Raw genomic sequence first — 27,179 nt, forward strand, 5'->3', positions numbered from 1 at the left:
AAATAGACACAGATAAGTACAGAGCAGCCGTGGTGCGCGCACGCGCCGAGAAACTGTGGGCATGGGAATCGCCAACAAAACGAGCATTAGGCGATGAAAAAAGATACCCTTCTCAAAAAGAAATACGCCAGATACAAAACGGTGAGGAGGTACCGGCCGATAGCGTCATTATCAAGGGCGTTATCAGAGACCATTTCAGTGACTTGCTGGGTCACACGACAAGGGCGGAGGGCAGTTTCCATAACGATTTCCTACCGTTTGTGCCAAGGCTCGACGATGAAGTCAGAATTCGTCTTGAACAGCCAATAACCGTTACAGAGCTAGAGGAAGCAATAGATCAACTGCCATTGGGTAAAGCACCCGGTCCTGATGGTTTAGGAGCCGCCTTTTACAAATATTTTAAGTCAGAAATCGCCCTAATTCTGCTGAAAGTTATTGTCGAAGCGTACGAGAAAAAGCGTACGCCATTGTCATTCACAACATCGCACACTGTACTCATACCGAAGTTTGCTGAGCCAGAAAAACGTCTGTTCGTGGGGTCTTATCGCCCGATAAGCCTCACCAATGTAGATTATAAGATATTCATGAAGATTCTGGCAAAGCGAATTCAGGGCGTCATAACCATGCTAGTGGGGAGTCATCAAACTTGCGGTATCAAGGGTCGGAGCATAGCCACTAATATACACATAGCGCGAAGTGTGCTTGAATGCTGCGATGCTCTAGGCGACAGGGTGGCAATGATGCAGCTAGATCTCGCAAAGGCCTTTGACCGTGCATCTCATGAGGTTCTGTTCAGCTTGCTAGATCAGGCTAATGTGGGCTGTGTAATAACGGAGGGCGTACGAATGGTGTACGCGAACTGCACAACGCGCGTCATTGTTAATGGGGAGCTGACTGAAAGCCTACACGTACGATCTTCAGTGAGGCAGCGATGTCCGTTGTCACCACTCTTGTTTGCAATCTATCTTGAGCCGCTTTGTCTGGCTATACTAAACTCTGAGTGTATAACTGGCTAAGGTTACTGTCAGCGCATGTTAAAATCTTAGCTTATGCTGGCGACATCGCCGTGTTCTGCTCAAGTAAACAGAGTATCTGTGAAGCCACGGCTGTTGTTGAGAAGTTTTGCAAATGCACCGGGGCGCAAATAAATTGGGAGAAGAGTTATGGATTCTGGCATGGTGACTGGGAGGAAACGCCAGACTATTACTCCCGACTTCGGTGGGCCACAACTCCGACGACGTATCTTGGAGTACCGTTGAACTCTTATAGCAACCCCGAACCATACTGGATTGAACAGGTGGCAATGGCAAAGGAAAAGGCCAGTGGGTGGCAGGGGTGACCACTATCAATGTTCTCGCGCGCCACTGTGTGTAACCTGTTCCTCATCTCCAAGATATGGTATGTCATGAATGTGTTGAGCGCCTCGCGGATCAATATTCAAAGGATCCATCGGGTTTTTGCTGTATTTATTTGGGCGTCGACATGGGAAAGCACTAGTCGAACAAACTTATTCTTGCCCGTGAAGAGAGGAGGTCTCGGTCTTGTTCATTTATTTGTACGACAAATCGTGTCCCGCTTTATGTTTCTTCGCGACCAGAACGATATTTTTCTTCGCACAGTTATGCAAGTTCGTTTATGTCGATTGCTACCAGGAGTTGTAGTATGCTCTTTTGAAAACATGCGTGGTACAGTAAGATGTTATCTGCGTGAAGTTGTGCTTGCGTGCAGAATGTTACAAGTGCGATTTTCAATGCAGTACCTCTCCAATGTCACTAGAAAAAATCTGTATAAAGATTTAATTGAATCAATGCTCCCTGTACCCATTTACCGATTGTCAAACTGCGGAGGCCCAGGAGCAGATGTGCTCAAAAGGGTTAAAAGAATGCCAGTTTACCCATCTTTGAAAACTTTCTTCTTCAAACTTCATACCGGAACTCTGTCGGTCAAAACATGGATGCATGATAAAGGACTCTTTGTCCCTTGGTCAACAGATTGCTTTCTGTGTAAAAAACCTGAAACAATAGATCACGTTTTTTAGATTGTTGGGATGCGGTTTTTTTCTGGGATGTGCTTGAAAGAACATTAATGAAAGATTTACCGCTACACCCGCGAGGCATCAGGTTCTTAGCGGTAGGAAAACAGGACATCCCTTATGACACTATTATGCTCCTTGGCCTCCATAGTTTATCGAAAACAAGGACACAATTCAACAATGCAGAAGTAGTTGTGAGATCTCCACGCGAGCATTTCATTGAAGGTGTCATACGTCTGAGGGAAGTGTATCAGGCACTGCCTGATCAGCCAACTCGGTTAAATGTGTTGGATGACTTGGTTGAACTGAAAAAATTTTAACCTGCCGTGTCAGTGCAAGTGTTGCTGACAAGTTTTACTTCTTTGTACCCGTTGTGAAAATGCAATAAAGAAAAAAAAGCGTGCTGGAACACTCCGTGCATGCGCTTCGCCGATATCACGCCGCTGCGCGTGTCAGGCTACGTCAGAGTATAGGGGAGCCTATTCTGCGCCTGGCGCAGCCTCTCCGACCTGACGTCTCCGACTTCAACCGGCGCGCGCGCGCGCGCCGAGAACGTTGGAGTAAACTTGGCCTTTAGAACCGGATGCACATTTTCCCATGACGCCTTCTGTGCCATCCTGCAAATGAAGCAAAACTTTTTAACCCCATCCTCTAAAATTGGCAGGTGCATTTTCAGTAGTAATTAATAAACTATAATTCATTCGGCGTTTTCACCCGAGTTAGTGCCGAAGGCCTGACAAAAGAGCCGAAAAGTTTGGTTCCGTTTTTATTGCATGCATTGAGTCACTTCAGTAGCCCTGTTGCGATAGATGGAGCATTGCGGCCAGCCCGTTAATTAAATTAAGTGTTCTTAAAATATAGCGATCAGGCCAGCTGCTTCTTCGGAATTCAACAGCAGTGGAAGCGTAATGCAAATCTCCTGACGTATGATCCTGATTAGAAGATGTCGCCATTAGTATTTGTTTTTCAGTACTAAGTTGCCAACTTTCCGAGCGCTCGTACAGGGGTTATTTTTTCAGTCGCAATTTCTTAAGTGATTGCTTCCGGTGCAATTGAGGAAGCGTAGAAAGGTTTGATTCCCAGCAGTGCCATGTGATCTGTGTAAAGGTTGACCAGATCATGTCTTCAAGCTGCCCTAGTCTATTGATTGATCGCAGAGAGCTTTCATGCAGGCTGTCGACTAAAAACGGACAACGCAAACACGGTTTGCTACTGCTGATGCTGTGGGCCTGCTTCCTACATGTTTTCAGGACGGCGCCTTGTCCACAATTCAGAGGCTCCATTCATTGTGCAGGTTATTCTCGTGCGTTCTGTGATTGCCGCTGTGAGCTGCTGCCGTGTCCTTTGGCAAAGACGGTGCATAGCACTGTCATTGTTATCTTCAAGCTGGCCATAGTTTTCTGCGAGCCTTTCCCTGCTTTATGCACGTGACTGCTGGAGCATACGCTAGTTGTATAAAAAAGTGGGAACAAGGAGCAGTCTAGTTTAGTAATAGATGCCTTCGTGGTAGGGGTCTGGGCTGTTAATGTCCTCAAGCAGCACCGGCATGAAAGACGCCTTGGTACAGTACCCTGTTAATGTTGACCACCTAGGGCTTTTCAACGTTAACTGACGTTGCACAGCACATGGGCGTGATTGCATTTCACCTCCATTGAAATGCAGCCTCGGTGCCCTGGATTTGGCCCACATTCCTGGGGTTTGGTAACCATAGTGAATGTCCTAAGTGAGCTTCTGCAGCAGTTGATAGATGTTTTAATATTCCTGTCGCGCTAATCTATAAAGACTGAAATCTGCTTGGCAGATATATCGCTTAGTGGTCAGGAGATTCTGACTACATTCCCTACAGCTGTTTTGCTCTGCTCAGTTGAAAGAGCTTCAGTGTCTTCAGATATTCGTACGCTTGCACTGTAGGAAAGCTGCTGAACCTGAGCTACTGGAGGCTCTCATCAGTTTTGCTTGGCTGATCCCAGCAGAAGTAGTTTTGCCTAAGTATGCTGCGTTGCTGTTGAATGCAGGTTCACATTTAGAGATGATTTGGAAGGCCAATGTTTAGCTTTGATGCTGCTGATACCTTTGCACATTCAGCATGACTGCAGTTGAATACTAAAGTTCAACTCCAGTAGTAAATAGTAATGATACAGCAGAATGTTCCCTGCTGCCAAATAACCACAAAATTATCTTCTACCATTGAAAGGACCAGGGGCTGAATCAGGGTATAAATTACAACCACTTTATAATTGAGATCACTCTAAAAGCACCATTCCTATTGGCCGCTGCCAAACGGCGACGATTTACGGGGAGTTGCCGTCGGCGGATCTCAATACGAGCTGGGCTCTTAGAGGGATTTCACTTGTAGAGGGGCTGTAAAGCGTATCATAATTTGGCCTCAGGACATCCGTTAATGATTCAAAAACTGCCTATTACAGTTTATTGTTATGCGTCAAATTACTACAAGTTCTTGAAATTTTAGTTAATTCAGTGCGGCAAAACGAATAGTGTGAGACAATTAATCGTACTTCATCTTGTCTCTGACTTATTTCGCTCTGTTTCAGACATCAAAAGTGTCTGCTAGCCTAGATTCAGTGAGTTTATCGTACCCGTCAATCTATCTAGGTGAATTTTTTAGTGTTGTGCTGTACGGGGCGGGAGATGAACGCTCTCGTCACTTAGTGACAATTTTTTTTTTCAGTCCAGACCTTCAAGCGCTGCATCAGCTCCTGGTGACACGGCAGAGAAGCTGAAGCTGGAAAATTAAATGCTGCGCGTAGAAAATGCCGCTCTGAAGCGGCAGCTGACCAGCTTAGAAAATTTTCGTGGAAAGTCAGCAGTGGGTATTTGTTGCACTGATTTGGAATGCTACGGGGAAGTGGTACGACATGAAAGCAGAGGGGTTGTAGTAAAATTATTGTAAATTGAACTATACCAGATCATTTCGTTCTTATGGATTGCAGTGGGAGAGAATATGTTCTTTTATGTAAGGAGTGCAAGCTGTCATGAAGATATCCAGATATCAGCAGCCAACTGTCTTTTTATTGCACTGAAGTGGCTGCAGTTGACGTGCGGTATTTCTGAACACTTGAGCTTTGATTTTCACTCGTGGGATATTTCTTGCTTGTCGGGAGATTATTTTGCTGCCAACTTTCAGAGACTGCAAAGCACGTAAAGCGACTCAAGGCAATGCTTGAGAAGGCTGAATATAGCCCAACACAAAAGAGGCAGTGGCACAGCCTCATCCATCCCATGATAAGCTTGAAAAGTGTTTTGTTGTCATTCTCTCTTTCTTTTGTTCATTGCACTGCGCTCTTAATGCGCTCTCGCCATGTTGAAACTCGGCATGTAAAAATAATTTATTGCCTTGACGCCCTCTTCAGTCAAAAACGCTTAGCCCGCAATGTTATGGTCACATAAAAATGAAATTTGTGCCTTCCTTCTTCCCGAACTGTCTTGAGATTTGGTCATTGGAAAACTGTACTGTTATTGCTAACGAACAGCTGAGGTACTGATTTTTTATTATGGTTTTTTAACAACCCAATACTTTTGTTACGTCATCAAAGCAGTCCTGTTAACAAGGATGTCTAATGTTTTCATCATTACCAGCCCAATTGTGTCCACTTCAGCACGACCTCCCAGCTCATCACCAATTACTTTTTTGCGGCAGCTGCACTCATGTTAACCCCCAAACTAATTAATCATTGTGCAGATTCCGCTAGTAACTCTTTCCCTGCTGTTCCAAAACCTACGCCATAGTCCTCGATGGTGCCATCTCCTTGCTTCGCGTCTTCCTTGGACTGAAGTACCTAATTAGTGCAGAGTTTTTCTTTTACCCACTGCCGACGCTATGGATTCATGGAACATTTCAGCCATCTCGTCATCATCATTGCATGGAAGTGCACGCCCTGTACCACCTTCAACTTATACATCTGATTGAGCTTCGTTACGATTACTGCCATCCTCTCATTACTACTCTAGAATTTCTTCATACGGTCTTGCCTGCTACATCTTAATTGATTGAGAATTGTGCACATAGTTCCTGCCTGTCCAGTAGGGGCGGGCGAATACTAAAAGAAATTTGAATATTGAATCAGATATCTTTCGATTCGTTGACTGAATCAAATAGTTATGCTCGAAAGTATTGGAAAGAAATGAATCTGGACTGAAGCTTTCAAATAATCTGCTCGAAGTTAGAATTGGTATGCCGTTATTTATTTAATGAATTTTTGATGACTGTTTCAAGAACTGCGCTCACTCCGATGCTGCAGAGCGGTCAGTCCGAGCGTGTGGAGGTGTTCATAATAGATGTAGATCTGGCCTTCAATATTCGGTAGCGCAGCATGACTCAGCCAGGTTTAGCGAACTCTGCCACCATGCCAGAAACGGAGGTCATAGCTCAAACCTCATCCTTCTCGTTGTGTGAGATTTGGCGCTCATTTGTTTGCTCTCGTAGGTAATTTTCCTGTGTGTGACATGACGGTTGCAGAGTAAACATACTGACCCAGTTTGTGTTGCGTGTCTCCTACGGGAGATCAATATTGTGTCTTTGGACAGCCACAGATTTCCATGACTTAGAGCCGCTGTTAGTGCTTCGCTGTTTCACATGGATATCTGTTTTTTACAAGTATTCGCACAAGTAGCAAATAACTGCAAAAATATTCAATTCGTCACCTTGGTTTTTTTCACTGCTTGGTTCAGTTTTTGTCTTCACTATTTGTGTTCAGTTCACTGCCAAAAAATGCTGTTTGTACACCTCTACTCTCTAGTAAACAGTGATAGAATACTTGCCCGCTCCTTATTGCGGCGTGCGCCTCATCTCTTCCCCTAATTTTGCTTGTCCTCTGATATAATCTATTGCTTGATAGTTTGTCAGACGGTACTGCTGGGCCTGCCTCACAAAGTTTTTGCATTAAATGCTGCCAGGCTGTTTTCAGTGGTGGCCTATTCAGAGCAAATGATTTTTAGTACCCTCCGCTGCATCAAAGGGAGTGAGTGACCTTGGTCATTTCAGTGATGTTCTAGTTGTGCCATTTTGATTAACTTCACTTTCACTCCACTCCTCTTCTCCAGAAGCGGCTAATTGACAAAAAGTACGCCAAAAAAGCAGATGGTCGTGTAAGAAGAAATGTGCGCATCTGCAGCCGCAACCTGCTAAAGTGTTGTCGCTGCTGGCTACCCTGAACGCCAGCACCACAAATGTAGCAGTCTTTGGTAAACCCTGCAACGTGCACGCAAACAACGAAACGTAGTGATTCACACCACAATGCATGCGGGATGTGTGTGCATCTGAGTTTTATAACCACTGAAGTTCGCTGCTGAGCTCCTCACAGAAACAATGCTGTTTACCGCACATGCAATTTGAGTGCATGTGGGGTAAAAAAATAGAAACTTTTTAATGCTAAACTTGTGTGTGCAGGTGGGAATTGATTCTTGAACGTCCTGGGTTGGGGTCACATCAGCCGGCTCTTATGGCTTTCATCTTTATGCCTGACCTGATGTGCCTTGCGCGGGATGAACTTAATTTATACAATAGGCCATTGTTAATTTGGCCCTAAGGATCAGGAGAAATGCGCGACATATATGAATATAAGCGCCGTTGCCACATGTGTGAAGCTCAGAAAAGTGTAACTTACGATTTAAACCAAAATTCTGTAGGTTGCATCTACTGCCACGGTTGGTTAGCTTTATTATTTCTCCTCTTTCGTTCACCTAACTATTAAGCAGTCCAAATAAATTTTAGTTGTGAACTTTTTGATCCCCATTCTTATTTAACAAGAAAATCTCGTAATGCCAGGGCAGGATAGAGCTTATGTTGTGATTATCATTTTCTGACTTATATGGCCTGTGCGTTCAGTGCAGATAACTGCTATGTCATTTCAGAAAGGTAATCAATCAATTTCATCAGTTTAATTGCTGTTTAGTGTTCTGTTGTAATCAATCAATTTCATCAGTTTAATTGCTGTTTAGTGTTCTGTTAAAGGGGTTGCGAAAAGAAAATGAAGCTGCCCGGTTTTAATTTTTACTGCTTCCATAAACATTAGACATGCTGATTCCGAAATATTTCGACTCAATATTGAGTCAGCATTTAATAAAGCCCGTTTGAAATCGCTGCCTTTTTGTGCTCATGAAACGACCATGCGCCGCCGTCGGCTGGCACACGCACTACTCGACTACGTCATTTTAAGATCTTCAGAAACGTACAGATATCTTCAACTTTGGTTCGCCCTAAAATAATATCTTTATGGGAAATTCAGAAAGTGAAACAAGGTTTTCCAATTATTTGCACGCGTAATTGCACTCTGTTAAACTGCAGCGCGTGGTCATACATCAATCACTGACCTGGGACCAGTTTCGGTTTCGGTTCTGCTTCTCCATCCTCCTTGGCTTCAGTATCAACGGCTCGATATGGCCCTGCTTACGTGAACCTATCTAGGTGGTGTTCCTTGACAGCGGTGGTTTGAGTCAGAGAATCTAGCTGAGCAAGGTCAGCCCATCTCGACGACTCTCTGTTTGCATGAACTCGATACGAACCAGTCAGCTATCGCGGCGCGCATCGGCTCCGCGCTTCTGTTCTTTGCTGCAGAAAAATATATTCCAGAAGCGGGAAGAGGGTTAGGCATAATTTGCAGATGGGGCTGCGAGCCAGCCCACCCCTTGCGATAGAGATGCAGACTCGAGTCCACGACCGGGTTCGGATGTTCACGGTCGGGGCTCCCGCAGGCAGAGGTGTCGCGGGCTCTCGGCATGACTGCTACTTGCCGGGCGCGCGACGTGCCGTTGCGAGCGGCGTAACAACGACTGACAGCAGCTCGCCGCCTGCGCCCAACCGATGTCAATGACAGGGCGCACGCGGCGCGTCGCACTGAAAAGGGGCAGAATGCGAGCGCGCAGAGCGCCAGCGTCATAATGACGTGGGGGCGCCTTTCTCGAGACCGGCCTGTCAGCCTGGATGCCGGCCGCCGGCGTCAGAAAAACACGCTAGTATTATTTGTTCACGCTCATAACAGGCACTGGAATAGATGAATGCCAAAAATGAATCATTTTTGAGGATCGTTGGCTGATGCCGATTTGCTGGCAGTATTTAATTCGGCGATACGAGCAAATTTAATCCCACGACCGCTATATTTACTGCCTGGTCGCCGCTCGCATAGCTGGCATTTGCTAGCTCCGCTGGCGTCGCGGAAATCGAGCATATCTTCATTTTATTATGGGACACGTTCGCAGTTAAAGGGGTGACAAGAGTAGTACCTTTTACAGCGCTGACCAGTTCCGAAGCTCCCTCAGCTGCGGTATCGATAGTATCGATGCAAAACCAGGTAGGCTTAGCGACGACCAGGGCCGCCGGCAAGTCTCGCAGTTCATCGCCCGGCGCGTCCGCAGGCGGCGTCGTTGCCGAAAGCTCGGCATGCTGCCACTGCTCGAATATAACAGGCAACCTTTTTGATAGCATGGCTGTTTTGTCTTTTCTGGTGCGAATGTTAAATACAGCGAGTCTGCAGGCCTGCCGGCAAACCTGGATCCGGTCCGCTGGCGTCACAAAAATGAGCTAAAGATTTTTCTTCACGCAAATAATAAACTGTGGGAGCAAGAAGTGTGGAAAATAGATCCTTTTTGAGGATCGTTGAACAATGCCGAGTTGCTGGTAGAAACAGCAACTGTAATACGAGCAAATCTCTTGCCACAACCGCCGCTCAGCTGCCGCTGCCCGGCCGTTGCGGTCCGGCTTGCGCGCCTGGCGTCCCGCTGCAGAGCGCACCGCCACAATGACCATATTTTTTGTTGTGAGACGATGCTGTTAACAGTAAAGCGATGCCAAAAGCAGGCATTTTATTATAACCCAGGCTACTTCCGAAACGCTGTCCACCGCGACTTCGATGCGAAACAGGCCTGGCGACGACCAGGGCAGCCAGAGAGAGCAATGCAGTTCGTCGCCCGGCGCGCCCGCGTCCAGCGCCGTTGCCGAAAGCGCGCTACGTGGGTAGGCATGCTTTGTCGCCGCCCGAGTACAGCCGGCAGTCTTTCTGATAACATCGCTATTTTGTCTTTTCTGGTGCGAACTTCAGTAGCCAAGCAGCGCGCAGGCGCTGGTGTGCGGTGGCAAAGTGTTACACCGGATGTGGGCCGGGCATGAGTCTAGCGGCGCAAAGATGCTTGCCGCTCCCTGTCCCTGCTTGCAGTAGTGCAGCAGTTCGCAAGCGCCGACTGGTGCGGCGCGCCGGCCAAGTTTTCGCACATGTGTCAGCTTGACAGCTAGCAGACTCCATTCTGAGCAGACGACGGTCCACATTCGAGCCAATATGCGTGCTGTAACCTCGGTCAACTATGGCTAAACAGGCCTCGCTAAGCCGCCATGTTGTGTTGACAACAGAAGCCTCTCATTGGCTTCTTAAAATGACGTTTGCTGTGAGTTGAGGGGGACGCGCGCTGGGAAACCGAAATTTAGTTTTTTTCGCTATTCAATCAACTCAGACGATGAAACGAACCAAGGTATGCTATAGAATGAAGAGTCAGAATTCCAAATACACACGTCGTTCAAAATTTTCGGACAACATTTCACGACCCCTTTAAGGTTTTAGAGCCTGTAAACTAAAGGGGAATGTACACCCCTTTTTTCTAAGCTAAAGCCTCAGGCATTGCGTGTAGTGCAGCCCTCGACATTGTAAGGCACACATTTAGTGCATCTTTTTGTTGATTAGCTTTGGGTAAAGCTGTGAACCTGTGAAATGCCTTGCAACATTACAACCACTTTATTTTTATTTTATAACAGTGTCTTGTTGAAAACGGTAGGCCCACCCATTTTGTGAGCTTACAATATTTTCATTCCCTAGCAGACTGTGGTTTACAGGCCTACGGTGTCAAATCAACGTATTCAACTCTCCTTTACTTAACTACACAGATGAACATTGGTGGCGAGGTATTTGTAGAAGAAGGTGCATTGGAGAGGTGTAGATCTGCCTGCCCTGGCAGCGCTCCAAAGTTCGCAAGGGGCCTGCTTCGGCTTGTCTTTCCTGCCGACGAACTGCAGGGAAAATCCCTTTATGGGAGGCAGTGCAACGTCCGCAAGGACCTGGAGCCGAAGGAGGCCCTGGACCCTGCCCGGCTCAATGCTGTTCTTGGTACGTCTCAAATAACTGCATGATGTAGCCAGCCACTTCATTGATACTCTTGAGCATTTTAGACGGTGTGTGTGCGTGTGTAGATGTTTGCTCCACACCAGAATTAAAGCACATCATCGCTTTGGCCACTGCAGTCTCTACAGCAAAAAGTGAGGCATGTTTGTCTTTGGGAATCAATGACCGAGTGCAGGGATTCATTTGCGTTTTGCCCCTTTGGCAGCGTGTAAACTTTTTATCAGATAGCCGCTCGTACACAGAGCGCAGTGCCGTCTTTACGCTGTCAGGCAGGTTGTAAGTGTATCTGGCCGGAGACTCTGTAGCGGCAGCAGCATTATGTTTACACCACGAATCTGGGCCATTTAGACACAGACTGTGATCAGAGAGCATGTCCGTTGAGGTTCCGTGGAAATAGGTGGTCATTACCGCCTTCTGCATGCTACCCACATTTCCTACATCGGACTTAAGGGCCCATCTATAATACTTGTAAAGCGTCTCAATGGAATCGGCAGTCAGTCAGCCTCTTCCACCACGAGATTCACCATTACCTTTGTTCATGTGCACAATGTTCTGCAATGCAGTTCCCATGCGCTTTTTCGCATGAATAACAGTCTTCATGTGTGATTGGTATATATTCATAAACGCTGGCATCTGCAACAGCGCGGAATGATCGACTGTTGCCTTCATAGAACATCGCTATGCAGCACAAGCCATGACGAGAAAGTGAATGCGCAAAAAGAGTATTAGCAGCTTCAACTTCCATTTGTCCCGATTTACTGTGTTGTCCGAACAGTTGTGGTTAGATAGCCAGATTTGGTTCTCTAGGTCCGCCTTTCGTGGTGCACGTGTGCAGCCTGCGCAGAAGTTCGATAAAGCTACGAAATCTGAAACATAACCAGAAAATAGTTCTATAACAGTGCCCACACCTATATGGGACTTGTTACCCCTCGTCAACCACATGCCATCAAAACAGACGGCCTGCCCCGCCGCGGTTGCTCAGTGGTTACGGCGCTCGGCTGCTGACCCGAAAGACGCGGTTTCGATCCCGGCCACGGTGGCCGAATTTCGATAGAGGCGAAATCCTACAGGCCCGTGTGCTGTGTGATGTCAGTGCACGTTGAAGAACCGCTGGTGGTCGAAATTTCCGGAGCCCTTCACGACGGCGTCCCTTATAGCCTGAGTTGCTTTGGGACGTTAAACCCCAACAAAAAAAAACAGACGGCCACATTTCCAGGGCTGTGAAAGCATAGCGCTTTACATAAATCTTTAACTGGCAAGGTACAGCTGGGAAGAATTTTTTCTGCAGCCCTTGTTGCTGCTGACTGCAATTTAGTTTTTAAATAGCCCTGGTAACTCTTATGGTATAATCTCGTGTGAGAAACACCCATCATGGCAAAAATGTCTTTGAGAGCAGTCTGGCCTTTACCAGAGCTTTGCATAGCACGAGCTCCGAGAATGTTAATTCCAAATGGCCTGCACTAAGCACTGCCTTCTGCTTGCCGAGAGCTCCATTGCCCATGCAGTGCCGCGATTTTGGAGCTATAGCCAGTTTCACTGCAATCCCATACTCCGTGCCGTTTTTCCAAAGGGCAACATCCCCACCGCAAATCCGGCGTACAGCATTTAAAAGCAGCAGATTAATCGTCGCCAAATCGATGACTCCGTAGGTAGCGGCAGACGCTGGCGGGCCGGCAACTTCACATTCTGTTGCAAACGTCCGAGCCTTCCTCTGGCTTGCCGAAGTTGCTGTTAGGCTGGCAATTTTGTCGTCGCAATTCTGCAACTGCTCGAGGTCCGCGCTGGTCAAAAACGTTGGGTCAAATCCAACCTTCTGCCGCCGATCTCGTCTGAGTCCGCGGGCTGCTCCATGTCAAAGGCACATGCCGCACTCAGTGTCAAAGTGTCACTCGCGACCTTCTATTCGCGTTTCTCCACGGCACTATCATTTTTTCGGATCGCTGCTTGTGCAGCGGGACCACTTTCTGCTGTCTCTACGACGTGCCCCGGGCATGAGACGAACATGGGAACAATTTCCGAGGTCGATTTGCATCATACGAGTGCTGAATCAGTTGCTGAGGTCGCTATGTCTGCTGGTTGACGATCTGGCACAGCACTGTCGCGGGTCAGCACCGCTGGCAATGAACTCGTGCCTTTGGCATTCTTTATGCGGCATTTTTTGTATTTTACCAAATTTATGCATTTTATGAAACTTCTGGTAAGACTTCACCATGGTGGCATTCCAAAATGGCGCTGCTGGTGCAAGCATTGAGCGTCTGATAAAATGGCACGGGCCAACGGGAGACACAGAATTCGCGGCATGACTGCTTAGAGCCAGTAACATGACCGCGTTTCATGGTTTGTTTTAAGTCTTTTTTTCCCAGCCGCGAATCGCGAATCGCAGTAGGCCTTTCTTTTTGTTGCGAAAGAGAGCTGAGGCACCACTCTTTTGAACAATACCAAGTTCGTAACGCTGTGAAGCGTACTTCTATTGCTGCAGACGCCGCAAAATGGGCATTTTGCGATGTTCTCTCGCAAGCAGTTCTGTTGAAATCGCGACTTTACTGCATGATTTTTCAAATAATATGTAGTGTTGGGCCGCCAAACTTGGAAATGAGATGAAAAATAATGCAGTGTGTCCAGACAATATGGAAGATCATTTTTCTTTACGATTTTGGCTACCAAAGACCTGAGTCCCCCTTTAACATTTCGGCGGAATCCAGAGACAGTGATGGCAAGCTGACCAGATGAAAAACGATGTGCACTTTGTTTCAGAAGCACTTACTTTTCACCTGTGGAGCAGCCATGTATCACCGACTTTTTTTCTTGGGCATGTGTGGGTGTTAATAGTCACATTACTTGGTTTTTCTATATATTATCAGCATTTGCTCATTGCGTCTATGTTTCGTGCTTCTGGATTGGTCTCGGCAATTTCTGTGCTCGCAGTGCAGTGCCTTGAACTAATGCAGCACCTAGGTAAATGGCTACTATTGCCAGAACTTCCTGCTACTGGTTACTGATACAGTCTGTGTTAAATTACCTAAATTTAGCATCTGCAGCATTTACAGCCCACTGCTGGATCATCCAGTCATGATCTGAAAACTAATCTGCTATACATGCAAATTATTCTTACCTGTCTAACTCATAGAAACAGAACTTAGAAGGGTAGATGTGTAGGCCAGTTGGTGAGACATGAAGGAGCTAGACACCGCAGCGGTGTCGTCTTCTTTCTCTGTCCCGTGTCCGCTGCGGTGTCTAGCTCCTTCATAGAAACAGTGTACTTAACATTTCTTGAGCCCTGCAGCGGCCGTGTTTTGATGGAGGTGCAAATGCTAAGCGATCGTGTACTGTGCGATGTCAGTGCATATTAAAAGGGTCATGACACCATTTCTCAGGCTCAAGCTCTTTATTGCATGTTCACTATGCATCTTGGAACAACTTGGCAAATTGGTCATTTGGTTGGTTGGTTATTGGTTATTGGGGTTTAACGTCCCAAAGCGACTCGCTATGAGGGACGTCGTAGTGAAGGGCTTCGGAAATTTCGACCACCTGGGGTTCTTTAACGTGCCCTGACATCGCACAGCACACGGGCCTCTAGAATTTCGCCTCCATCGAAATTCAGCCGCTGCAGCCGGGATCGAACCCGCGTCTTTCCGGCCAGCAGCCGAGCGCCTTGACCGTTGAGCCACCGCGGCGGGGGCTCATTTGGTGCCGTGAGTAATTTGTAATGGAATTTTTATAAGTCCTTCTGAACCGTATGACGGTCAGGCAACACTGGCGTGCTGGGGATCCATGACGACATAAATTGGCGGCGGTCAACTGTCACATGCTTGCTCGCAACTGCAGGACTGCATCTCTGAACAGCGCAAGGGAGGTGTGTGAACTCGAGGGCAGCTTTCTTGGTAGACTAGGCAGGAAAGGGAAGGAGACAGGCCTTTGTTCCCGTGCCGTGAGGTGTGGCCGGTTCGTTCGATGTTCGGGCGAAGGGTAGGGGGGGGGGGGGGGAGGGAAATGTGATGGTGGGGTGAAGGGAGTTGGTTGGGCAGATCATACGGCGTTGCTGTAGTACTGAGGAGACAACACATACCCCACTATAGGGGGACAAAGGCATGTGTCATTCCCATTTCTGTCGAGCTCCTGCTGTATTTTCAAATAAGGTTAGGTCCGAAGAGCCCGTGTCGGTGACTTCATCACGCGGCGATCCCACTGCTCCGGTAGGCCGATATGTCGACGGTGTTTGCGATGCCCGCGCGAGTCAGTCTCCAAGTGTGACGGCGCAAGTTGCGCCGCAACCACCGTCGACATATCGGCCTGCCGGAGCAATGAGGTCGTCGCGCTTTGCCAGCAGCTGATTTCGTTCACTCAAGCCACGGTTCAGAGCAGCACAATTTATTTATTTATTGATACTGCGATCTTTTACAAGACTTGTGGCGCGCGAATGCGCTAGTCACGAGAATTTTTTCCTATTTCGCGGACTTTTCGTTGGAGCTCTAACAAACGATACACGTCAGGCTTTCTTTATCACAAATAAATAGAATGGGGGTTTCTGAAGGTGCTCTCCAACTTAGCTATTCACATTTGCTGTCTAAAGACAATATTTAGGCGTCTAGAAAAATTATCTTAGTTGCTAATTAATAAATTGCCAAACCAAAAATTGTCTATTATGCGCAATCCGGTTGATACGTGTATATAAGTGGTTTCCCTTGCCTACCTCAAATATTTTATTTTTTAACCATTGCCTAAAGTTATTCTGGACACCCTGTATACTTGTCGCTGTCATACCTCCGGTTATTGGTGTCTGAGACGAGAGGCCTATGCTTGTAGACGTTTTTTCGTGGAACACTTGGGCGACGTCCCTTAGCAAAAACTAATACGTTTGGAATATACGGTGGGCTATTTAAATTGTATTTTAAACATATTTTGTATTCATGAATGCACTAAAAATATGTAGGAAATAAGTTCCTGAAATTTCATGCTTGGTATTCGAAATATATTTTTAAAATGTGCCAAAAATACCTCACTTAAAGCATACTTCGAGTACTTTTCAAATACGTGAAAAAATATGTATGCAGTTTTAGCATCTTGTTAGTGTATTAAAAGTGTATTTTCGGAAATATGAAATTAATTCATCCAAAGTATACTTCAGCCGCCGCGGTGGCTCAGTGGCTATGGTGCTCGGCTGCTGACCCAAAGGACGCGGGTTCGATCCCGGCCGCGGCGGCTGGAATTTCTTTGGAGGAGAAATTCTAGAGGCCCGTGTACTGTGCGCTGTCAGTGCACGTTAAAGAACCCCAGGTGGTCGAAATTTCCGGAGCCCTCCACTGCGGCGTCTCTCATGGCCTTAGTCGCTTTGGGACGTTAAACCCCATAAACCAAACCAAACCAAAGTATACTTCAATTCTAAAAAACGGGCAGCCCTTGTAAACGTATATGTATGCAGTTTTAGCATCTTGTCAATGTATTAAAAGTGAACTTTCGTAAATATGAAATTAATTCATCCGAAATATACTTCAATTCTAACAAACGGGCAGTCCTTTTAAACGTCTTTGCACACTTCTAGCTGCCGTTGAACAGTCGAGTGCTCGAAATCGCGTTTCGGGAAATGGCATTTGCTTGTCGTCAATGTATTTGAAGTGTACTTCCGTAAATACGCAATTAATTCGTCCAAAGAACACTGAAATTCTAGCAAATTCGCAGTCCGCATTAACATGTTTGCAGCGCACTACAAGCTGTCGTTGAACAATCTAATGCTGAAAATCGAGTTTCGGGATCGCATTTTGATGCTGGCCATCTATTTAAAGTGTACTTTCGTAACTACGCAATTAATCCGTCTGAAGTATATTTAAATTCTAACAAATGGGTTGTCCGCGTAAACATATTTGCATTACAATTCAAGCTACCGTGGAACAATCTAGGGCTCGAAATGACGTTTCAGCGAAGAGTGAAAACTTTCCCTTTCTTGTCATCCTTTCGTTTATGGTAACTTCTAGCAGGAAGGTGATCACCACTTATACCCCTGCGACACGGGCGCTTCGAATGCCTTCCAACCGAATGTCATCTAACGATGCTACACGTGTTCTGTCTAAGGGAGTGCTTGAAGATAATATTACGCCAATGAGTATTAACCGCGTCAGCATGAAATTTCCCCGGGAGTGCGCCGATGAGGACGACTGCACTCATACTGTTGTTTACATCGCTTGTTTACATAACATAAAACGCAATCTGCGCTTTCGTTCTATTAAACAATCTGTTTTCTTTTTTACTGGTTGTACTCGTGCTTGTTTACGCAGTGCAACAATGTGTGGGAAGCGATGATGCGATCGGACGCCTGAGAAAGCCGGGTTGTTGGCATCGCGCAGGACTGGCGCTTCTCGCTTCTTGTCCCAGCTTTCTCCGACGTGACCAGTACTTTTTTTTAAACTACTTTATCCAGAAGTATGTCTGGCGACTGTTATCCACAAGCTAGCGACGGCGACGACTGCTGCTGGCCGTAAAGCACGGCTCGGCAGTCTGGGTCGCACCGGGGATTCCCGTTCATCGTACGCGTGCCCTGCGATGTAAGCAATAGTTGATTTCAGGTCACTGTTGACAAAACTACACCTGGTGACTATTTGCATTCGCTAAAGCTTGTGATTCGCTCTTCACCACCGCCGAAATCACAGATCCAACCCTGCGAACTCGTTGGGCCTAGTCGTCGCGGAAGGGAACAGAGCCGTCGTCGACTGAAATTGATTTGGCAAGCGCTTATCGCCGGTGAGTGTTCAGGTGTGCACACGTGAAATATAGCCGTTCGTTTCGCTCATTTAGAAGCGCGAGCATATACACACCGCCGCCTCATCACCGTGCTCTCGCTCAGCCGCCGACAAGGCTGACCGTCCGCCGACCGGATTCGTCGGTGTCGTTGGCCTGAAAAACGTGTCCCTCTAGAATCATATTATAGTAAACTAGATATTTCACTATAATTACATGCTGTTGTTCATCGTGATATATACTGTCGTTGTCGGACTAGTGTGACCGCCGTCGTCGTCGTCGCTGTACACTGAAAACGAGCTGAGGCTTTCGAATGCGTTTCGAAAGTCGTGCAGCACCGCGGCAGTCCGTCGAGTCCGAATGTCATTCCTATTCTCGAATGTCATTCCACTCAATGTCATTCGAACATTTCCGTGTGAGAACGTGATAGCATTATACCAGCAAAAGCGCCTTGGGTACTTCTGGGTCCGAATAAGCCAGCGGAAAGGACCCCGTCTGGCAGGGCAGACCGGCTCCCTCCATGTATCTGTTGGTTGACAGTTCGACTCCTGACCTGTGCTTGACGCAAGTTTCAACTAGCAATTCCGTTCTCAATTAACCCCAGATTCGAACGCGATCATTAGGGTACTTCTGCGATAATTTGGCAGCCCACAGTATTTGCGCAAAAAAAGGCCTCACCGTGCAAAATAGTGCGTCGCTTTCGCTGGGTATATATACGGCAAGCCAAGTATAGCGCTTGTCGTAGGATTTGTTGTTTGCTGTGTCGCTGTCGTCTTGGTATGCTGTGTGTAAGTATCTACCGTTCCCATTCAATCACGTGACCTTATAATGTCAGACTCCTGTTGATTAATGATAAATACCCGTGTACGATTTGTTCTCCAGTTTTTGAATGAATGAATGAATGCTTATTTTCGACAGAAATACAAAAAAGTCTGTCGAGGAGGCTGAAAAAAAGGCAACGAATGCCTGACTAAGTGTCAGCCCCCTTTCTGAAAACACAAAACACTCGAGCAACAGGGGGTAAGAAAAATTACATAAAGTATATACATACACTTAAAATGGAAGGTAAGTAACATGCAATCAATAATAAAAACAGTGAACGCAAGTTACACTTTCAAGGAAAACAATCACAGCTGAATAGATAACAGGTACAAGTTCACTTTTTTTTTTAAGTTTCCTAGAGATGGCGATTCTTTTACAATACTGAGGATGGTAGGATGATGATTTAGGAAATCTGGAATTATAAAAGATAGCTTTTGCATACCATAGTTTGAAGAATTAACCCGTGTCATTCCGTGGAGACGCCCAGCAGACTTTTTTTAAGCCCGAGTAAACATATTTTTAATGTATTAAATGTATATTTTAGCATATTTCTAATGTATATTTTTATTATATTTTTAATGCATTATAAATATGCTAAGCGGGCAAAAATGTACTTTTCACGTATTTTTAAGAACGTTTAAAATATTATTCCTAGTATACTTAGAAAGCATTCGTATTGCAGTTTAAGCATAGGGGCAAAAAAATGCGAAATAAATATGAAATTAATACAATACGTTTGAAATGCATTTTTAGCACATCCTCTTTTTCGCTAAGGGGTACGGCATACGTTGAGCACTCACAACAATCCGCTTCGGCTACATCGTGTACACGTGGGTGATGGGGGGGTGGGAGGACGGGTGAAGGTTGTTGAAGATGCATTTTTAGCTGTAAGTGCCCGTATGTGCGGCCACCAGAGTGTGTATCAAGCGTGGAGGCTGCGCGTGCGTGCACGTGCACGTACACGCGCACGCACAAATTGCATTCATTTTCGGGAAAGGAGGCTATTCTGCGAACGGAGTAAAAAGAACAACTAAAAGAGCATGCGTACTCCCAGTTTGATTTGTACCAGGGGCGGCGCACCAAGAAAGCTGCATTTAAAGATGCCTTCTGAGGCATCTCTAAACGAGATTCTCTGAATTCGACGAGATCAAGCAATGGACGAGGAAGGTTAGAGATCTCGGGATAAGTCATTGCACCACCAGGGCATCCTTACTTCGCCCGCACATAAAAATTTCGGAACCAGTCAGGAGGTTGAACTTGCGCAGCATATTCCTCCTGCGTTAAAGAGCACTGTTCTCTGAGCAGTGGCCACGTTGAACGCGGCGGTTCTGCGTGTTAATCCATCATAACGGTTTTCCACACCCCAAGCGGTCCTATGAACACGAAGACTTGGCACAGAATTCTGGACTGTTTCATCGCAGACAGATACGTTATAGTTAAGTGCATGATCTCAATGTATTTTGAGGAGTCTGCTGAAGTATGCCCCAAAAAAACACACCATCACGAGAAAAAAAAAACATTTTATTGCTCAATAATTTCTTGTTCTTCGCGCGAACGTACGGCCTAACGCGTAAGGCCTATCTTTTGAAGCGTAAAAAAAGGTTTTGTGGCTGATTAAAGCTACAGTCGAGCCGATTTATGAAGAACCTGACGGCCACACGGATTCCGTTCGTTATATCTGATTGTCGTAGTAAGTGAACTCGCCGTATAGCAGCCAGAAATACTAAGGCCGCTAAAAGTAGCGTGTACTTCTTATAGAACTGCGTTATGCGCGCCTACTTGTGCAAAGCAGAGTCTGCCGCGGCTCTTTCCCGGCTATCTAGGGCGGTCATTTAATCCTCCTCGAGACCCTTGCTGCCAACTATCAACTTTAGAGACGGGGTATAACTAATCGTGGTTGAAGTGACTACGACAGCTGGTGGCAGGAGGGCCACATAATTAAGATTGCTGGGAGTACGGGAATGCTCGCACTTGGTGTTCAACGTCTTCGTCAGAGCCCGCCCTCCAGCGATTTTGCGGTCCGCAGGAACGTAATTATCCGAGGGAGCATCTGGCAGCTATGGATCAACGAACCGTTACCACAAATCAACATGCGTCTTTTCTTCTCTGTCGTTCCTGGGCTCATGCAGCGACGAAAGTAGCGCAGCGCTCGTGGCACAGAGTGCGTCAGTTGCACTGTCCGCTGTATGACGCTGCCTGCACGTGTTAGCAGCGCAAAAGGTGGAGCCGAGAGAGCAGGCTATGCATACCACGTGACCAGCATAGCCAGCAAGAATTTCAAAATTCTCAAATCGCTGTTGTTAGTGATCCTAGATCATGGTCAGTCGCTTCTCTTTCAACGATGACCCTGTTTCACGCGCACCGCACTTATTCCCCTTGGGATGTTTTGCCGAGTCCGCGAACACGCATGCAGTGATTTCCTTCGCAGGCCATCGACGCGGGCTTGGCCGGCGGTTACTTACTGTCACAAAAGAGAGTTATAGCATATCGTTACCGTGTTTACGTTACCGTTTACAGTCCTTCCGAACGCTGGACTTTCCGGTTAGCGCTGCGCATGGCAGGACCGCTTTTAAGGCGAAAGCTTTTAATGGCTCTTACTGTCGTCCGTTACACTCATAGAGAAAGGTAGTAGTACTTACTAACTTTGGGGTAGTAACTGTTCGTCACATATGTTACTACCGTGTTATTAACTACAGTTAGTAACGGGAAGGTTAGTAACAGTTACTAACCCACTGAGTTAGTAACGGCTGCTACCCGGAGTTAGTAATGGCTGCTACCCATAGTTAGTAACGGCTGCTACCCGCAGTTAGTAAAAGCTGCTACCCACAGTTAGTAACGGTAAGGTTAGTAATGGCTGCTACCTAGTCACTAGATGCAGTTTTTAATGCGAAGCATATATTATATACTGGGTATTTTCATTGAGACTAAGAACCGTTCTTAAATTCCTGCAGCAGATACCAACCATTTTTTCTGCTGAATAACATACACAGCAGGACACCGTTTGCTCTGCAAATAATAGCAGTAACCTAGATGTTTAACACAGACTTACACCAATCACTATGAGTTTGCAAATATAGCCCAAATTTACTCACACAATCGTAGCCCTTTAAAATATACAACATATTCTGTGCCTAGCAGTACTTAAGTATGTGGCAAAGGTGCTGGTGCCGCAGTCACTGTTCTCTTGTTCGACACATTTTCGCACTGCACAAAGAAAGTAACATGGAGACGAATGCATTTTCTTGATCACTATTGAGTAGGTAATCTCAAAATCAGTGCTCGGTGCAAAATTTGTTCGAAGAGGACATGTCGCCGCGATTAAGGGCTGCAATTCTACAAGTGCAACATGTCTTAATCAGTGCATTTCTGTTAAATATCTTCATTTCCACTTTGATATGCTGAGCAAAAGAAAGAAATTATCTGCCTGTGCATTACCGTGCAGCTTTAACGGCACAGTTGTGGTATCTGCAGAAGGCATTTTCATGTCATTCTGAAAAAAAAATTCCTTGTATAGTTACAAACTGAAAAATCCAGACAAAGCTCACTTCTTCCACAAAACAAGCTAGCATCCACTCATGAAATTAGTGCTTACTATCATAAAAACAATGGGCAAGTGGTTTAGTCCCCGAGTTTGATCAGGAACTAAAACTCACCCTGTTCCAGAAACGAGGGGAAAAAAAGGCTGCCACACAGAGCAATACATATTCCGAACATTTATTCAACAGTATTCTTCAGAGCACTTACAATGGATGAAATAGTGCGGACCACTAACGGCGTCTTTGATGATGTGGCGAGACCACAAAAGTGCTCCAGCACAGTAAGGGTGTTCCTATTGCTTGGGTCGTATTTGACATCAAAAGCCCAATACATTTCTCTAACTGCTGCCATGCCCGCTAACACATCGATTGCCTCAACGCTGAAGCTCTCAAATGTGGCAACAATATCTGTAGCTTCATGAGGTTTTGTGCCGTTCAGAGAAATGGTGGGGTAGGTGTCCTGCAACAATAGTATTAGCCAAATCAGTGCCAGTTTCGTAAACAAACTGCCTAAGAAAATAAAGCCATACACTTCTTACCCGTCCCTTCAGAAATCTTGGTTGCTCCTTTAGAAGCATTGGCAGCAACTGTAGCACACCAACTGCAAAGCAGTCTGTCGACCAAAAATTTCTTATAGAACTGAGCAAGGTTATGAACACGGAATAGATATACTTACACTTTTTTGCGTCACCTTCCAATTTTTCCAGCTCTGCTTCAATCTCTGCAACAGTGATTTTAGCGCAGCGTCGAGCCTTGGCAAGCTCAAAACACCGCTAGCCGTACTGATTGATAAATCCGAGCAATTTTAGCTCCAGATTTATGTTTGTCACAGCGGTGAACTGCTCATGAAGCTTGAATAGGAAAAAAAATCAATTTTTAATTAAATACAAAAAAAACAATTTAGGAGCTGTAAGGTGCTGCTAAATTGGGAAATTGAGAATCAATAAGAATTCTGGTGTGGAGACCTGCTCACCATTTCAGCATTTGCTAAAGCTGGATACCTTTCCAGTACTTCAGCGGTCGATGGCTGTGTTTCCTTCATCCATTTCCTCCTTGAAGGCCTGGTCTCCTTCATTGAATCGCGAAGCTTCTCTATGTCGGGTGAGGGCCGCTTAAGCTCCTTCACCAGAAAATCAATGTGCCCTTTGATGGTCAGTTCATCATGCTCAATCTCTGCATCTGGAAGATTTGCAGTCTGAAAGGAAAATAACACGAAGAGGTGTAATGTTAAAAAATTTACGAGTAAAAACGCAAACCAAACCTGTAAAGGCAAGCCTGAGGGGCGCCATTCGGAACTTTGGCACTTCGTCTCAGGGTCGTTCTCACATATCATGCTTCGCCACTGGCAGTGACACTGCCCAAGAAATAAGGTTCAATTTGCACGCGTTTCAAAAGTTCACCCGCGATGACCACTTGGTTGTTCTTGTGGTCGTCAGTCAACAATTTGGGGACCAGCTTGGCGCACACTTTCCGCACGTTCAAACTGTCGCTTGCGATGTCGTGGACGGTGGTTTTTGGAATGTTAGTTAGTTAGTTATATGGGGTTTTATGGCGCATAAGCAACTATGGCTATCATGCGCCAAACACAACTTTTTTGGGAATGGTGAGAGTCTCTGCAATCATCCGCACCCTAATTCGACCGTCTGTGTTCAAACGATCACGAACATAAGACCCGTTTTCGTCACTTTTGACCGTTGGCCGTCCAGAGAAGGATTCATCATTGATGTCTTCTGGGCCTGCCTTAAACGCCTTCAACCACCTTGAAACCTGACAATATTACAAAGCGGAATTCCTGCAGGCTTGCTGAATCATTTGGTAGGTGTCAGCAAGACTTTTAAGTCTTGCCTCGGGTGGATGCTCGGGTTGATGCCAATGAGTAATTACTCCCTTAGCACTATCAGTAGGTACACAGAAACAGCAATCCCGACACTCCCAGAGCTTGCAGCAGGCTGTGCTAAGCAGTGATGAAAAGTTGAAAGTCCCCCCCACCTAACCCACACCAATCCGAGTGTGGCAGGACCGATAGCAGCACTAAAAATAATTAATTGCATTAATTTCTGGATACACCCTGTGAGCGCCCTGCAAGAATGAAATTACACTTACCAAATGACGCTGCCTTTTAGCAGATGCAGTCTCTTGCACATTTTTTCGCTTGCCGTAAATTTTCCTAGCATCTTGTACAGCGGGCAGCATATTTAGTCTTCCGCATATAGCCGATCTTGTACTTGAAGGACACTTTCCATGAGTCCTGCAAAAAAATTTTGGCTTGAAACATTTTCAGCCCAGTGAGAAGTCTGCAGTTAAGAAAGCTACTCATCTGCATTACATTTTGTTTTTAAATCATCGAGCAATATCAGCAATAAGCCATGTTGGGCAAAGCAAGAATGACAAAAAATCAGAAGCAAGACTGATGTCGAGCTTACTAAGAGCTTACTACCAAACACCAATGCAATTGCTGCTGTACTCACCCATCCAGTGCCAATTGTGTCCCTGAGGACGCGGTATTCTCTGACCAAGGCTTTCGCTGCTGTCTCATAAAGCCTTCCTGGGTAGCTGTGGGCACAGTGGAAGTTATAATTATAATGAAAAAGAAGCATAACTATGTAGATGAATACTTACGCATTTATGCTCGTTAAATGGTTGGCAATCCATGTAACTATCCTCGATTTTGTAAGGCTTGACACCTTCCCATGCTCTGAAGTTTGAATTGCGCTCCTTATATCTAAAGGTATAAGAGGCAGTTTATACTCATTTTCTTCGAAGGCAAACTGCTGACTGCCATCAGGAACACCACTTCGCTGATGGCCGTCAGGGAGAGTAGGTCCAGGAATCATCGTCAGTTCTTCGCTTGTGCTGAAAATAGAGAGGCTAGTCATTGCCACAAGAGCTTCCAGAGTGTTACAAAATTTTTAATTATGCTACTAACCTGCTGTTTTCTTGTGACTCTTCATCGCATACAAGCCTAATTTTGTCGCCATCAGCAAATACGTGGTCATCTTGCAAGTCCACGTACTCACTGTATCGGGCATTGTATACCTGCAAGGTATTCATATTTTCAGTTCCACACAGCAATAGGCAATAGAGTCTCTGAAATGGGCACAAATATCAGGACATTTCTTATAATAACAAATTGAGGACCACTATTTCATTTCTTCTTCTTGGCAGTCTTGTTGCAGCCTTTGACTGCAAGACCCTTCTTAACGGAACGTATGTATTCTATGACTGCTTTGGTTAAACGGTGTGATTGTGAGGTATTTGAAATTTCATTTCATTTTTAAATGCTTACAAATATTTCGTCCTGGTGGCTGGCAGAAGTAGACAAAAAATTAAAATGCTCCCTCGACCACAGCACAACGTACTCATGAAGACTTGTATGCAAATACGTGCTCTAGATTATATCGCACAACCCAAGATGATGTATGAAATGGCTTTTGAGAAAAAACCATTAAGAAAGAGGCAGACCTAAATTCAAAATTTATATTAGCCTCACTTCCTAAAATCATCATTCGGTAATCGTGCTATCACAAAACACGTGCGACATGATCTTGTCGAACTAAAGCGTAGCAGCATAGAAAATTGGAGTAAGCATGCTCGCAGAGCTTGAAAAAATTTACTTCCCAATAAGTTCTTTCAAGGCGCAGATATAATGTGACTTAACAACCACGCGTGGCGCGATTACGGTACGGCAGAAAAAACGCGGACTCTCTTTGGCCTACCGATGTGAAACAGCCAGCGAGAACGGCAGCATTCAACGCAATCTGGCGCCGCTGGAGCAGGGATAGAGCATTCGATACCTCCTGCCACCTACGCTAAACTGCAATGACACCGTGCGCGCACATGTCCAGTTGGCAGCTACGGGGGCGAGAAGCACTTCAAAAAAGGCGCGCACGCATGCAGGCTGTCAGCCAGCGCGGTTAAAAAGAGAAAACTTTCGGCACGCTCGGCATCGGCGGTGACGCGCATCCGACATCGAAAGCTGCCTGGCACGCTGAAAACAGGCGCGATATTCCGGCGTCTTTGATGCCGCGTATTTTAGGGAAGAAAAGAACTTACCTCAATACGGCCTGTCAGCAAAGCGTGACCAAAATCTGTCGACTTTAAGGCCTCCACAACATCGGCCTTGCTTTGTCCGCGAACGCAGATAACTTTCTTCCGATCTTTGAAAGTCACCAGATATTCGAAGGCACGCTGCTCCGTGGCCATATCAGCATGTGTATAAGGTGCTTGCAAAATAGCACTGACACTTTCCACAAAGAGCAAACACACAAAACAAGCTACGCATAACGAGAGGGCTGGGCGCGAGCAAGGTGGTAAACACGCCTGCTTAGAGCAAATGGATAAATGCTGGATACTATCTCTCTTTCGGAAAGTAGGCAGCGCCACCTAAAAACTACTGTACACTTCAAATTACGCTTTTTTTTTTGCAAAAGAAAAATGAAAGCAACAAACCTTCTTTTAATACTTTACTGTGGCAAAGTTTAATATTTTCACATCTTTCAGCATTTTTTTTTTGCGCTTTCGTTTAGAACGTTGTCAGTCTTCTGTTGGGAACAGTTTTTTTTCTTTCTTAAGCAGCGTAGTCGGAAAACTCTGTTGGCCGAATTTAAATATTTTTACTGCTGATTTTTTTTTTGCGTAATGCTTTCTGGCTTTTTAGTTTGGCGACCGTTCCCGGAAGGTCCAAAAGACCAAAGCCCAACCTGAACTGGCATACGCATCGATATCGCGCATCCATTGGTAGTATGATCCTTAGTATCTCTACGATCAGTAGCGTGTAGCAAGGAGGTCGTGGCGTGTAGCGTTTCGATTATCGGCATCGTCATCGGCGAGCGCGAGGAGTGAACAGCGCGGTGTGTTCATCCTGTTACGCTCGGCAAGCATTTTTGCGGCCTGCTGCCATCGTTAGCTGGGCGCACCGAACACAGAACATTGTTCAGC

At 45.9% G+C, this 27,179-nt stretch overlaps 2 pseudogenes; one reads left to right on the forward strand and one right to left on the reverse strand.

Annotated features, from left to right (window-relative positions):
- LOC149326406 (uncharacterized) overlaps positions 1-11,162 on the forward strand; it is a 112,107-nt pseudogene extending 100,945 nt beyond the window's left edge.
- Positions 11,163-22,347: 11,185 nt separating this feature from the next.
- LOC149326409 (uncharacterized) lies at positions 22,348-26,444 on the reverse strand (annotated as a pseudogene).
- Between the last annotated feature and the right edge of the window lie 735 nt (positions 26,445-27,179).

Source organism: Amblyomma mixtum, chromosome 10 (assembly GCF_055824585.1).
Source record: "Amblyomma mixtum isolate Tamu chromosome 10, ASM5582458v1, whole genome shotgun sequence".
Lineage (NCBI taxonomy): Eukaryota > Metazoa > Arthropoda > Arachnida > Ixodida > Ixodidae > Amblyomma > Amblyomma mixtum.